At 39.9% G+C, this 12,500-nt stretch overlaps 1 long non-coding RNA gene across 1 annotated transcript in view; it reads right to left on the bottom strand.

The window, feature by feature from the left end:
* The window catches only part of LOC149131985 (uncharacterized), a 37,749-nt gene that overhangs the window by 22,649 nt on the left and 2,600 nt on the right, over positions 1 to 12,500 (bottom strand). Inside the window, exon 2 of the long non-coding RNA XR_016244864.1 lies at positions 78 to 305. This is a non-coding gene — a long non-coding RNA (uncharacterized LOC149131985). The remainder of the gene's footprint in view (positions 1 to 77; positions 306 to 12,500) is intronic.

The raw sequence follows: 12,500 nt of genomic DNA on the forward strand, positions 1-12,500 counted from the left end.
TGAGCCGTTTTGACTCGTATTTCTAGCAAAGCTGGTGCTATCTAGTAGCCTCATTATAAATTAATAATAATTGTTACCTTTATGGTTATTTTTATGCTTAGCCACTTATATTATTATTATTATTATTATTCATTAATAATAATGCGAAATGGTCGACGGTATTTCGTCTGTCTTTACGTTCTGAGTTCAAATCCCACCGAGGTCGACTTCCTTTCATCTTTTCCGGGTCGATAAATTAAGTACCAGTTGCGTACAGCGGTCGATCTAATCGACTGACCTCTCCCCCAAAATTTCGGACTTTGTGCCTAGAGTAGAAAAGATTCATTAACAATAATATCTTTTTGTGTGTGTATATATATATATATATATATATATATATATATATATATATATATATACTCTTTACTCTTTTACTCTTTTACTTGTTTCGAAGGTAGGGACAAGACGCAACTTCGTTAAAACAGTCCTTCCCGCAAAGCAAGTTAAATAAAATTTGGGATTTTTTTGCTGAGGGTAAAAGTGGTAACAAAAACAGGACAGTAAGAACAAAACAGTAAAAACAAACGGTAATGTCTGTTATATATATATATATATATATATATATATATATATATATACATATACATATATATATATATATATATATATATATATATATATATATATATATATATATATATATATATATATATATATGGATATAATAATCGATTCCTTTACTTTTTCTGTCTCCGATGAAAGGAAGTACTGGATCTTCCCAGAAACAGCTGTAAGACTCTATCCATAAAATATTTTTCCAACCTTACCATTGCTCTCTTTATCTTTATATATATATATATATATATATATATATATACACACAGAGAGAGAGAGAGAGAGAGATACATGCATACATGCATACATGCATACATTTACATACACACATATATACACAAGCACACACACATATATATATATACGTACATGTATGTATTATATATTTATGTATGTATGTATGTATGTGTGCACTGACCTAAACATAATTGTTTAAAGGCAAGCGAATTGACAGAATCACTAAGCCGTTGGAAGACACACACTCACACACACACACACAAACACACACACACAAACATACACACACGCACACACACCTATATTCGTGATTGTTCCTCGAATTCGCGGTTGACGCTTCTCGTTCCGTCGCTCTATTTCTAGAGACTCGGGTGACTTTCCAGTCCAGTTACTATCGCTTCCTGAATTCGTCCATATTCGGTACACACTGTTCCACTTGATAGACCAAGCTTCCATTTTTGCCCTCACCGCACTCTCTTTCTCTCTTCCTCTCTCTCTTTCCCTCTCTTTTTCTCTCTCTTCTCTCTCTCTCCCTCTCCATCATTTTCTTTCTTTCTTTCCTCTCTCTTCTTTCAGTTTCCGTCTACCAAATTCACTCACAAGGTTTTATTAGGTCCGAGCCTATACTAGAAGACACTTGCCGAAGGTGCCACGCAGAGGGACTGAACCCGGAACCATGTGGTTGGGAAGCAAACTTCTTGTTGACAATTAATTTCTAAACCTGGACGCTAAACATTATCTTTAACTATCAACCCCTAACCTGAACCTTAAACTTTATCTGTAATTATTTACCTTAAACTGGACCCTAATTACTGACTCTAAATTTAAAACGAGTCCTGAACCCAAAACAATTATCAGGAGATAAAAAGCCAAGTTTCAGATTCATCGATGAGAATTCAAAACCAACAAGACTTGTGAGAAGACCTTCCCTTAAGGAAACAAATAACACATTTGTTTCCCTTAAGGAAACAAATAACACATCAAATAACACATCAAGTGGCCTGAGACCTACAAGTGGAGCAGAAGAGATAGCCCGGAAACAAGAACAGTAAAGAAAAGTGATGGGTGGTTTATGCTCCGTAGGGGATAAGGGGCTTAAGTAAGAAAATGCATAGGGAGGAGACAGCTCGCCAGTTGGCCAGAGGCTGGAGTGGTTGTGCGTTTAGAGTTTCCAGTTAGAATTACTAATTTGTACCCCTAAATTCGTAAATGTGTGGCTGTGTGGTAAGTAGCTTGCTTACCAACCACATGGTTCCGGGTTCAGTGCCACTGCGTGGCATCTTGGGCAAGTGTCTTGTGAGTGGATTTGGTAGACGGAAATTGAAAGGAGCCCGTCGTATGTATGTATATATATATATATGTGTGCGTGTGCGTATGTGTGTGTGTGTGTGTGTGTGTGTGTGTGTGTGTGTGTCTGTGTTTGTCCCCTTAGCATTGCTTGACAACCAATGCTGGTATGTTTATGTCCCCGTCACTTAGCGGTTCGGCAAAAAGAGACCGATAGAATAAGTACTAGGCTTACAAAGAATAAGTCCTGGGGTCGATTTGCTCGACTAAAGGTGGTGCTCCAGCATGGCCACAGTCAAATGACTGAAACAAATAAAAGAGTAAAAAGAGTAAAAGAGTAACCTGAAATCCTAACACTAATTATAATCCGAAATGTTAATTATGATTTAGAACGTTTTTCGTAATCGTAGTGGCGGTTCGTTCATAAAATTAGCTGGGGTGCTGCTTCAGAAAAATGTTTAGCCGTTATTTTGATATTGTGCAAAAGGAAACAAATATACAAAAACGAATAGCGGTTGTATTAACCGTCTAAGGGATAATAGTATGCGTATTCACTATCGATATCAATTATCTATGCTAACCCTGGGCATGGATATGCAGGCACACTATGCGCATAGGGTACAGTAACAACAGAATAAACAAAAGTTTATCAGGAATCAAATTTAAATAATCAGAAAATGGATAAAACTTTTGATCAACAAACAAAGAAATTGAACCACATCGGTTGATTATTTTTTTAATACAAAATATGACATAACATTTCTTACGGCCGTTTCCGCTTCACTCTGATGAAGCTCCGTGTACTAGATCGAATATGCTATGAAGATGACGAATATTATTTTCGGAATTTCTTTCATAAGCACCGACTAAGATTGGAATCGGAAACGGCCGTAAGAAATGTTATGTCATGTTTTATATAAAAAAATATTCAACCGATGTGGGTCAATTTCTTTGCTAATCAAAAGTTTTCTCCATTTTCTAATTATTTAAATTTGATATATATATATACATATATATTAACAAACTGATTTGATTACATGACACGTTACTAACATTCACACACATCCACACATGAATCAATTTAGACAGTAAACATCTATACACAAGCACACACAGATAAACTATCATACGTAAATTGAAATGGGCCATGAAAATCCACATGTATGTGCAGTTATGAAAATATTCGATAACCTTTTACTAATATACATGCACATACAGACATGCGCATTGATGAAGCAACTGAAGCAGTAACGATCTATAAACGCGCGCACACACACACTCTTTTACACGCTTTAATCATTTGACTGCTGCTATGCTGGATCGCCGCCTTAAAGGGTTTATATATATATAGGCGCAGGAATGTCTGTGTGGCAGTAGCAAGCGGACGTGTTTGTTTGTTTTTTTCTCCCTGTTGAAGCGTCACTGAATGCCAGCGTCGTCAATTTTCACGTACAACTACAGGTAAAACTTTTGTGTTTTGGGGGATATGGTGGGGGTTTGTTGCTCGTGTGTATTTATATTTATGTCTCCACTGAATTCCACGCATTTGTCTGCCTGTGGCTGTGCTTAATGTCTCACTTAGCGGTGAGAAGAGTGTTTTGGAGGTATCAATCCTCGAAAAATTGTGAATTTAGTTTGTGAAGGTTTGTTGTTTTCAAGCCGTGAATTGAGAACTACAAATGAATATTGTGAACTTTGCTTAAAACAGAAAAGGAATTTATTGTTTTCAAACCAAGTTTTGAAAGCTAATAGATTTAAAGAAAAGTCTTCCTCTTGCTTTGAACTACACCACGTGGAACTACGCAAAGGATTTCATTTTTACCAGCAAAGTGACGTCTGCAGCGGAGCCGGGATCAAATCGGGCCAGAGTACCGTTGTGGCCTGAAAATTTGTTATTCTGCTTGGAACTTTATATTTTATTTATTCTTTCTGAACTGTTGTATTTCCTTTCTCCTTCTTTTATGAACTTTTTTAGTACGAACTGTTTATTTTATTTCTTCCGCTTTTTTTAACTGTTTTCTATTTTTGCCTGTTTTTAAAATTTTTCGTTGTTTAATTTTTATGTGGACATTTTTATCATGGCAGAGAACATAAAGAAAAATAAGGCCACTGCTGTGGAGTGGGAGATTATCCCATCCAAGAAGTGGTTAAATGATTTCAGGGAAAGAACGGTGGCGTTACGGACCTACTCTAGGTTACTCGACACCATTACGGTCTTTCCCAAAGTTGAAATCGAAAAAGAGTTGGCAGAATATCTGCCAACTATTAAGTTTATGGCAAGGGGTATAAAATACGCGACGGTTTGGTTGCTATTTGACACCCCTGAGGTGGCTCGCAAGTTTGCGAGCCAGCCCTTAGAAGGGGTAAAAATTCTGTTTCTTCCCACACACTGTGGGAAGAAATTAACTAGGGCTTGGATTTGTGGGCTGCCACCCGGTATAGAACCTGATTGGATTGAGGATACTATCCGACGGGGTGTGGGTGGAAGTGGAGCAAAGCTCTTAAATGTGAACATTTTACCTACAGCTGATTGGGCTGGGGCAAAAGCGGTTTTGACCTTGTGGACCCAATCAGCCAGGGATCTGGTATTTCCGGATTTCTTGAGGATGGCCGGCCAGAAATATCCGGTAATTCTTGAGGGACGTAAACCCAAGTGCCACCGGTGTCTGAAGCCCGGTCATATCAAGAAAGACTGTCCCCAGGACCAGAGTAAGGTCCTGGAACAGTTAACAAATGTTGTTACCCCCGCTCCCCCAGTGGAGGGAGAGACGGAGGAAGTCGAGGAGGTGGAAACCTCCTCGAAAAAAGGAAAAAAAGGAAGAAGGTGGGCAACAATGGTTGCCCACCGAAAATCGTGGGGGAGGAGGAGGACCATCCGGCAAAGGCGGAAGTACGCCCTACTCCAGTGGCCCCAAAGAAAAAAAAAAAAAAGAACGAGGCACGGCCGGTGCTCGATAGTGCACCGCCGGTGTGTCCCGACACTCCGTTGGTGGGAATTGTGCTGTAGTAACGCCGTGCGCATGCGTAGTCTCACGCATGCGTGGAATTCAACAACCAAGCTTTCCCGCTTCATTCTGTCTCTTTCTTGCTGGCCAGCGATTGAGCAAGGACGTGTTTAGCTGTCTCTCTCCATTTTTCGAACTTACGCTCGACAGCTCGCTTACATCTACATACCAACGTCCCAACAACCATGCTCATACACACTGAAGCTGTAACAACAAACAAGAGCTAAAGATGTATATATTAACCACCTTAAATAAATAATTGTTATGTTGATAGTCTGGAGTTCAGCGTTCCGTTAATTCTTAATTTTATATAGGAAAGTCAGGTATACATCTAATGATGTATAACCTACTTTCCTATAGTGCCACCAACGGAGGAAAGCAGGTCGGCGGGAATTGTGCCGCCGACAGTAGAAGCTGTGGGCTCACCCTGTGGGGAAAAGGATCGGCTAATCCTATTCCGAAAGGGAGGGGCCCTGCAGAAATTTGTGAATAAAAGGAAGCGTCAGAGAGAGGGAGTCCTCACCTGTACTAAGGATCCGGACTAGCCTCTGCAGGTGTCTGCGGAGGTCGTGTCGAGTAGGCACTTAAGTGCGTTGGTGAATTCCTTCCCCCTCGGCGAATTCAGTATTGAAAAGTGGCCCGACCCAGACCCATCGTTTTGCTTGAGAGAAGCGAAGGCTATATCGGGCGAAAAAACCTAAGAGGACGAGTGCCTCATATTGTGTAATGAAAAATCGTAAGCGGCAAATGCCTTAATTTATGACTTTTTATGTACGAGGTTCATAGCCTCAATGTGAAAATTTAATTTTATAAAGAACAGCGTTATAGAGAAGCAAAGTTCGGCGGGCGGTTTTTGCCTTCTCTCATTATACCATCATATTTATCATCCATTTCATCTCATTAATGTCTTTGTCCAGCCCGTAGCTACTCTCTATGTACTGCCTTTATGGCAAATTAAAATGAAATAAAGTAGCTTGCTTACCAACCAGAAGTTACAACCCGGGTTGTTATTTATAATTGTAAAAATTAAAAGTAATTCAAATTCAATGTTTTCTTCAAACGATAAATTTCTATAGAGATTAGGATTTAAATTCCAATCCATGAAAAGTTTCCGTTCTATAATATTCTTGAAGGAACGAAAAGTTATCCAGCAACTCGGGCTAATACGAACAAGCCTTGCAGGTGTAAAAAACTAATTGGCATCTCTTGTCAAGAGTACAGGTAAAGGTCAAATCGTTGGTGCTTGTTGAGCACTCTGCTGTTATTTGATTGCTGTTATTTTGTGCGTCTGTGTTTAAAGATCAGTTGTGTGTTTTTCAGGGTTGCTTTATTTTCTACCCTTAACTTAGAAATGGAGAAAGACATAGTGCTAGGTATGAAAAAAAATAAGCCATTTGGGGCCAGAAAGAAAGCGGGAAAACGTGGAATTTTTCGAGCAGGCGAAATCCTTTGAGCCTAATGCACAAAATTTGTGATGAGGTCGAGCGAGTGACGCTGATGACCTGGAGTCATCAGCATCACTGGAGTCGCCTCTGATAATTATATATATATATATATATATATATATATATATATATATATATATATATATATATATATATATATATATATATATATATATATATAAACAATATATGAGTATATGCATATATATGTACATGTATGTATATACGTTCATCCACATGTACATATAGATACATAACTGGGTACATGACGTGGCAAAAGAACAAGGACAAAAATGGTAAACAAGGTGCAACAAACAAGCAGGCCACATAGAAACATCCCCTTCATCAGCTGCCACCATTAAAACTCCGGCGTTTCGAAGAATTAAGGCAGTACGCATCGTTCAAATGGTTCTTCCCACGAACACAAATTAAATTGTTTTCGTGGAGGGTAGTGGCAGACGGAAAACAAGACAGGAAAACGAAACGGTGAAATACAAAGAATATATATGCATGTATACACACATATATGTACATACTTACATCTACATGTGTATATAGATGCATATCAGGGTACAGGACATATCGACGATCATTCGATAGTAGTGCGCTAATTGCCAACCAGTAGTCAGCTGGTCAACCAGCTGGTCAACATGTCTTTGTTTACATCAATTCGGCAATTATCACTCGCTTTCTCTCTCTCTCTCTCTCTCTCTCTCTCTCTCTCTCTCTCTCTCTCTCTCTCTCTCTCTCTCTCTCTCTCTCTCTCTTAAAAACACATGTCACTTATCACTCGCTTTCTCTCTACAGACAACGGAACGAACACATAGGAAAACAGATAGCCACTTGGAATTAATCCTTCGTCAGCTGCCTCTATTCTAACTAGACGTTTCGAAGATAAGGCAGAACGTACTCTAGAATAGTCTCTTCCTGAGTAGTGGATCGATCCACTAAACAGAGGATTCCAAGGCGGCAAACACAAACCAAGACAGGAACAATTGGACAGTGGAAACAACATTAAAAAGCCGTACGGCCAAATATATATAATCCAAAAAACGAAGAAAAAACGCAAGAAAAAAAACAACAACGTAAGGACGTGCTACATGCAAAGTATTAACAGACACTCAGGGAGGAAAAGAAAGGTAGTTTCGAGCAAAGCTCTTCTTTAGAAACGGGAAACAGAGGAAATTCCAAGAGAAAAGGAAGACGGAGGGGAAAAAAATCGCCAACGAACCACATGTATTTACATTTTGCAAAAAGCTCCTTACCACACAGCCATGCCTATATATATTTATGTGTGTGATTTTGTTTGGTCCCCCCACCATCGCTTGACAAGCGATGGTGGTGTGTTTGTGTACCCGAAACTTATGTACTGGGCTTACAAAGAATAAGTCGTGGGGTCGAATAAAAGAATGGAAGAAAGGGGAACGAAAACGTTGAAAAGAGAACTATAAGGTAAACGGGTACAGAAAGAAGAGGGTAGGTGTGTGAGTGTGAGAGAGAAAGAGAAAGAGAGAGAGAGTAATAGAGGGTGGTACATTGGATTAATGCAGACAGAGAGAGAGAGAGAGAGAGAGAGGGGCGTAAGAGGGTAAGAGTCAAAAAGTTACCACAGAGAAAAGGAGGGAGAGGCGAAGAGAGAAGCGAGGATGGAGTAGAAGTAGGAGAGAAAAGAGAGGTAGTTAGAGCAGTTGAATAGAGGGAGGGAAATGGGGAGAAGCAAAGCAACATGTAAGTAATTGAGAAGAGAGGGAGGGTGGGAGGTAAATAGTTAAAATAACTGAGGATGGGAGGAGGAGAAAAACCAGTGAGGAAGACAGAGTGAGAGAGAGAGAGACACACAGAGAGAGAGACAGAGAGAGAGAGAATAAAGTTGATATGAGAGAGGAACAGGCGAGGAAGACAGATAGAGTGTGTGTGTTAGAGAGAGAGAGAAGCGAATAAAGTTAATATGAGAGAGGAACAGACGACACGGATTATTAACATGCCTGGATGGAGGGAATGAGAAAGAGGCAGGGAGTTATAGTTAGAGGAGGAGAATGAGAGTTAGAAGAGGCTGACATAAAGTTATTTAAGAGAAAGGGTGAGAGAAAGAGAGAGATACTTAGAAAAGTTAGAGAGAGAGTGTGTGTGAGGAAGAGAAAGAGAGAGGTAAAGTTGTTTGAGAGACAGATAGTTAAGAGACTAGAGAGAGAGAGAGAGGCAGATAATTGAGAGACTAGAAAAAAGAGAGAGAGGGGGAAAGTGAAGGCAGACAGATGAAGTTATTTGAGAGAGAGAGAGAGGGAGGGAAAGGAGGAAATTGATAGTTGAAGTGTGTGAAGAGAGGTGGAGGAAGGCAACTGTTTAAAGAAAGGGCATGAAAGAGAAGAAAACGATAGGAAAATAAGAGAGAGGGAGCAAAAGAGAGGTTGGGATATTGAGACAAGGTATGCGAATGAGGCGGATAGTGTAAACAAGATATATATATATAGAGAGAGAGGGGGAGTTACGGAGTGAGAGAAAGAGGAAGGGGAGTTATAAAAGGAGAGATACAAAGTAAGGGGAGTTATAAAGATTAGAGAGAGAGAAAGAGAGAGTTAATGATATTCAGAGAGAGGGGTCTATAAAGCTACAAGAGTTAGAGAGATATACATGAGAGAAAAAGAGAGAGGGAGGAGCAGACACAATAGAGAGAGAGGAGTTTAAAGATAGTATTAGGGTTATTTGTTTAGCCCCTGGTTTGCCTAAACAGGTTCGTAATCAACGTGATTCTAAATATGACCATCCAAACATTTGATTTTTATACATAATAGAGGCACGGGAGTGGCTGTGTGGTAAGTAGCTTGCCTACCAACCACATGGTTCCGTGTTCAGTACCACTGCGTGGCACCTTGGGCAAAAGTGTCTTCTACTCTGGCCTCGGGCCGACCAAAGCCTTGTGAGAGTTAGGGGAGTTATATATATATATATATGTGTGTGTGTGTGTATGTTTCTGTGTCTGTGTTTATCCCCCTAACATCGCTTGACAACCGATGCTGGTGTGTTTACGTCCACGTAACTTAGTGATTCAGCAAAAAGAGACCGATAGAATAAGTACTAGGCTTACAAAGAATAAGTCCTGGGGTCGATTTGCTTGACTAAAGGCGGTGCTCCAGCATGGCCACAGTCAAATGACTAAAAGAGTAAAAGAGTATATATATATATATATATATATATATATATATATATATATATGACAGTTTCCAGGCTACGTTTATTCGCCTTGTTTTCTTGTAATTATGAGAAATGATCTAAAGAAGACTTAGCTGCTGTTTCTAGCAAGTCTGGCTTGCCGTTGTTGTTCAACCCCAGTTAAGCTCGGGTTGTAAGTAGACAAAACGATTAAAGGTATTCCAAACATGACCATCCAATCCGTTTTTCTTTTTGTTTTGTTTTGTTGTTGTTTTATTATTCTTATTTCACACATCAAATACCCAGGACCACAAATTCTTCATGTGACTTTCCAAAGTATAGTTTTTCAGCAGATTTAGTTGTTGTTTCTAGCACACTTAGCAACCTTGTAAAGGCACGTTTGCTGCTGCTGCTGTTTAGCCCCCGGTCAGGCCTGACTGTTGAAATATATTTTTACAAAATTTTATGAAACTATTTCTTTTCTTTTCTTACTTTTACTAAACACATGGTCCCGGGTTCGATCCCACAACGTGGCGCGTTGGGCAAAATGTCTTCTACTATTACCACGGGCCGACCAACCAAAGTCTTGTGAATGCATTTAGTAGACGGAAACTAAAAGAAACCCGACGTGTGTGTATGTGTGTGTATCCTTGTCTGTATCCATGTGTGTGGGTGTACTTTTGTGTTTGTCCCCCCCCCCCGCCATCACCGCTTGACGACCGGTGTTAGTTTGTTTACGTCCACGTAAGCTAGCGGTTGGGCCTAAGATATCGATAGAATAAGTGCAGGTTTTTCAAAAAATAAAACAATAAAAAAAACTGCTATCGATTTGGTCGACAAAACGCTTGAAGTGGTGCTTCAGCATGGCCGCAGTCTAATGACTGAAACGAATTCGAAGATAGAAGCGACAGAGCGTAAACATTTACGGGTTTGATTTGACGGACTTTGGCTGCTGTTTTTAGCTGGGCGACAGACCGACCACGTATATAACCCTTGTTGCTGGCTTCGAAAAGTAGGTAAGAAAAGTAGGAGGTAGAGTTATTAAAAGAAACAAAAGAGGGGGGATGTGTAAGAGGAAGAGCGAGAAAGAGAAAGAGAGAGGATGCATGTGAGAGAGAGGGGGAGAATTAGTGTGTGTTGACACATTATTGGAAAGGAAGTTAATTAGAGAGAGGAGGAGGGAGAGCGAGAAGAGGAGGTAGAGGGTGTGAAGAATGGCTAGTGTTGAACAGACAATGAGTGACTGGCAAATTAAAACTTTGGGCAGTTGATAGATAGACAGATAGATAGATTGATAGACAGAGAGATAGACAGAGAGATAGACAGAGAGATAGATAGATAGATAGATAGATAGATAGATAGATAGATAGATAGATAGATAGACAGACAGATAGATAGATAGATAGATAGATAGATAGATAGATAGATAATGATATATATATATATATATATATGTATTCATTTATTCGTTTCAGTTGACTGCGGCCATGCTGGAGTACCGCCTTTAGTCGAACAAATCGATCCCAGGACTTCTATTCTATCGGGCCCTTTGCCGAACCGCTAAGTTACGGGGACGTAAACACACCAACATCGATTGTCAAGCGATGGTGGGGAGACAAACACAAACACACACACACACGACGGGCTTCTATCAGTTTCCGTCTACCAAATCCACTCACAAGGCTTTGATCGGCCCAAAGCCTATATAGTAGAAGATGCCACACAGAGGGACCGAACCTGGAACTATGTGGTTGGCAAAGCAAGCTACTTACCGCACACACATACTTCTGATCACGCATACACACGTGTATGTATGAATGTATACATAGGTAGGTAGATGTTTATGTATCTGTAAAATGTGTCAAATAACGTTACACGAGCACAGTGTGTGTGTGTGTGTGTGTATGTGCGTGTGTGCCTGTGTGTGTGTGTGTGTGTGTGTGTGTGTGTACGGGCCCTGTCTCCAGTTAAATTCCTGTATCAGATACTTTACAACTCTTGTTACAATGTATAAATATATATATATATATACTAAAGGCGAGGGTTTTTACTCTTCTCTATTGTTTTTTGTTCTGTGTGTATCAAAAATATCGCTATCAATCTGGAGTAATAATTTGTAGTTTTGAAATCAGTAGTTCTTTGACTGCTATTTCTGAATTCTCAGTATGTTGGAGAAGCAGGTTACTGTCAATCCCTATATATTTATGATTATATATATACATATATATATATATATATATATATACATATGTGTGTGTGTATATGTATGAAGATATGTATATGAATGTGTACGTGTGCGCATGTGAGTGCGTGTGTGGAAGTGGAACTCTGTGTGCGTCTGTGTGTCTGTGTGTGTGCGTGTGTTATTGTAAGAGGTCGGAGCTAAGTGACACTTTACATGCAGACACATGTATGTGTGTGTCTGTGTGTGTGTGTGTGTGTGTGGGACTTGTCCACGAGCGGGAGGGGGCAAAGCGCGACAGAAAGAGAGGACATAGAGACAGGGAGAAAGCGAGAGAGAGAGAAAGAAAGAGAGAGACACACACACACACACACACAAACACACACACATAGACATACACATAGAGATAACTAGACAGAGACAGAGAGAGAGGAAGAGGGAAGCAGAATGAAAGAAAGAAAAGAAGGTAAGAGAGAAAGCGATAAAGAGAATGAATAGGAGAGGAGGAAAGAAAAAAAAGCAAACAGCGAACAACAGAAGTGGTGGTGGGGAGAGTGGAGAGGGAGGGGAGGCGATGTAAAAACCGGGGGTGGGGACGAA

Source organism: Octopus bimaculoides, chromosome 18 (genome assembly GCF_046866305.1).
Source record: "Octopus bimaculoides isolate indiv1 chromosome 18, ASM4686630v1, whole genome shotgun sequence".
In the NCBI taxonomy this organism is placed as follows: domain Eukaryota; kingdom Metazoa; phylum Mollusca; class Cephalopoda; order Octopoda; family Octopodidae; genus Octopus; species Octopus bimaculoides.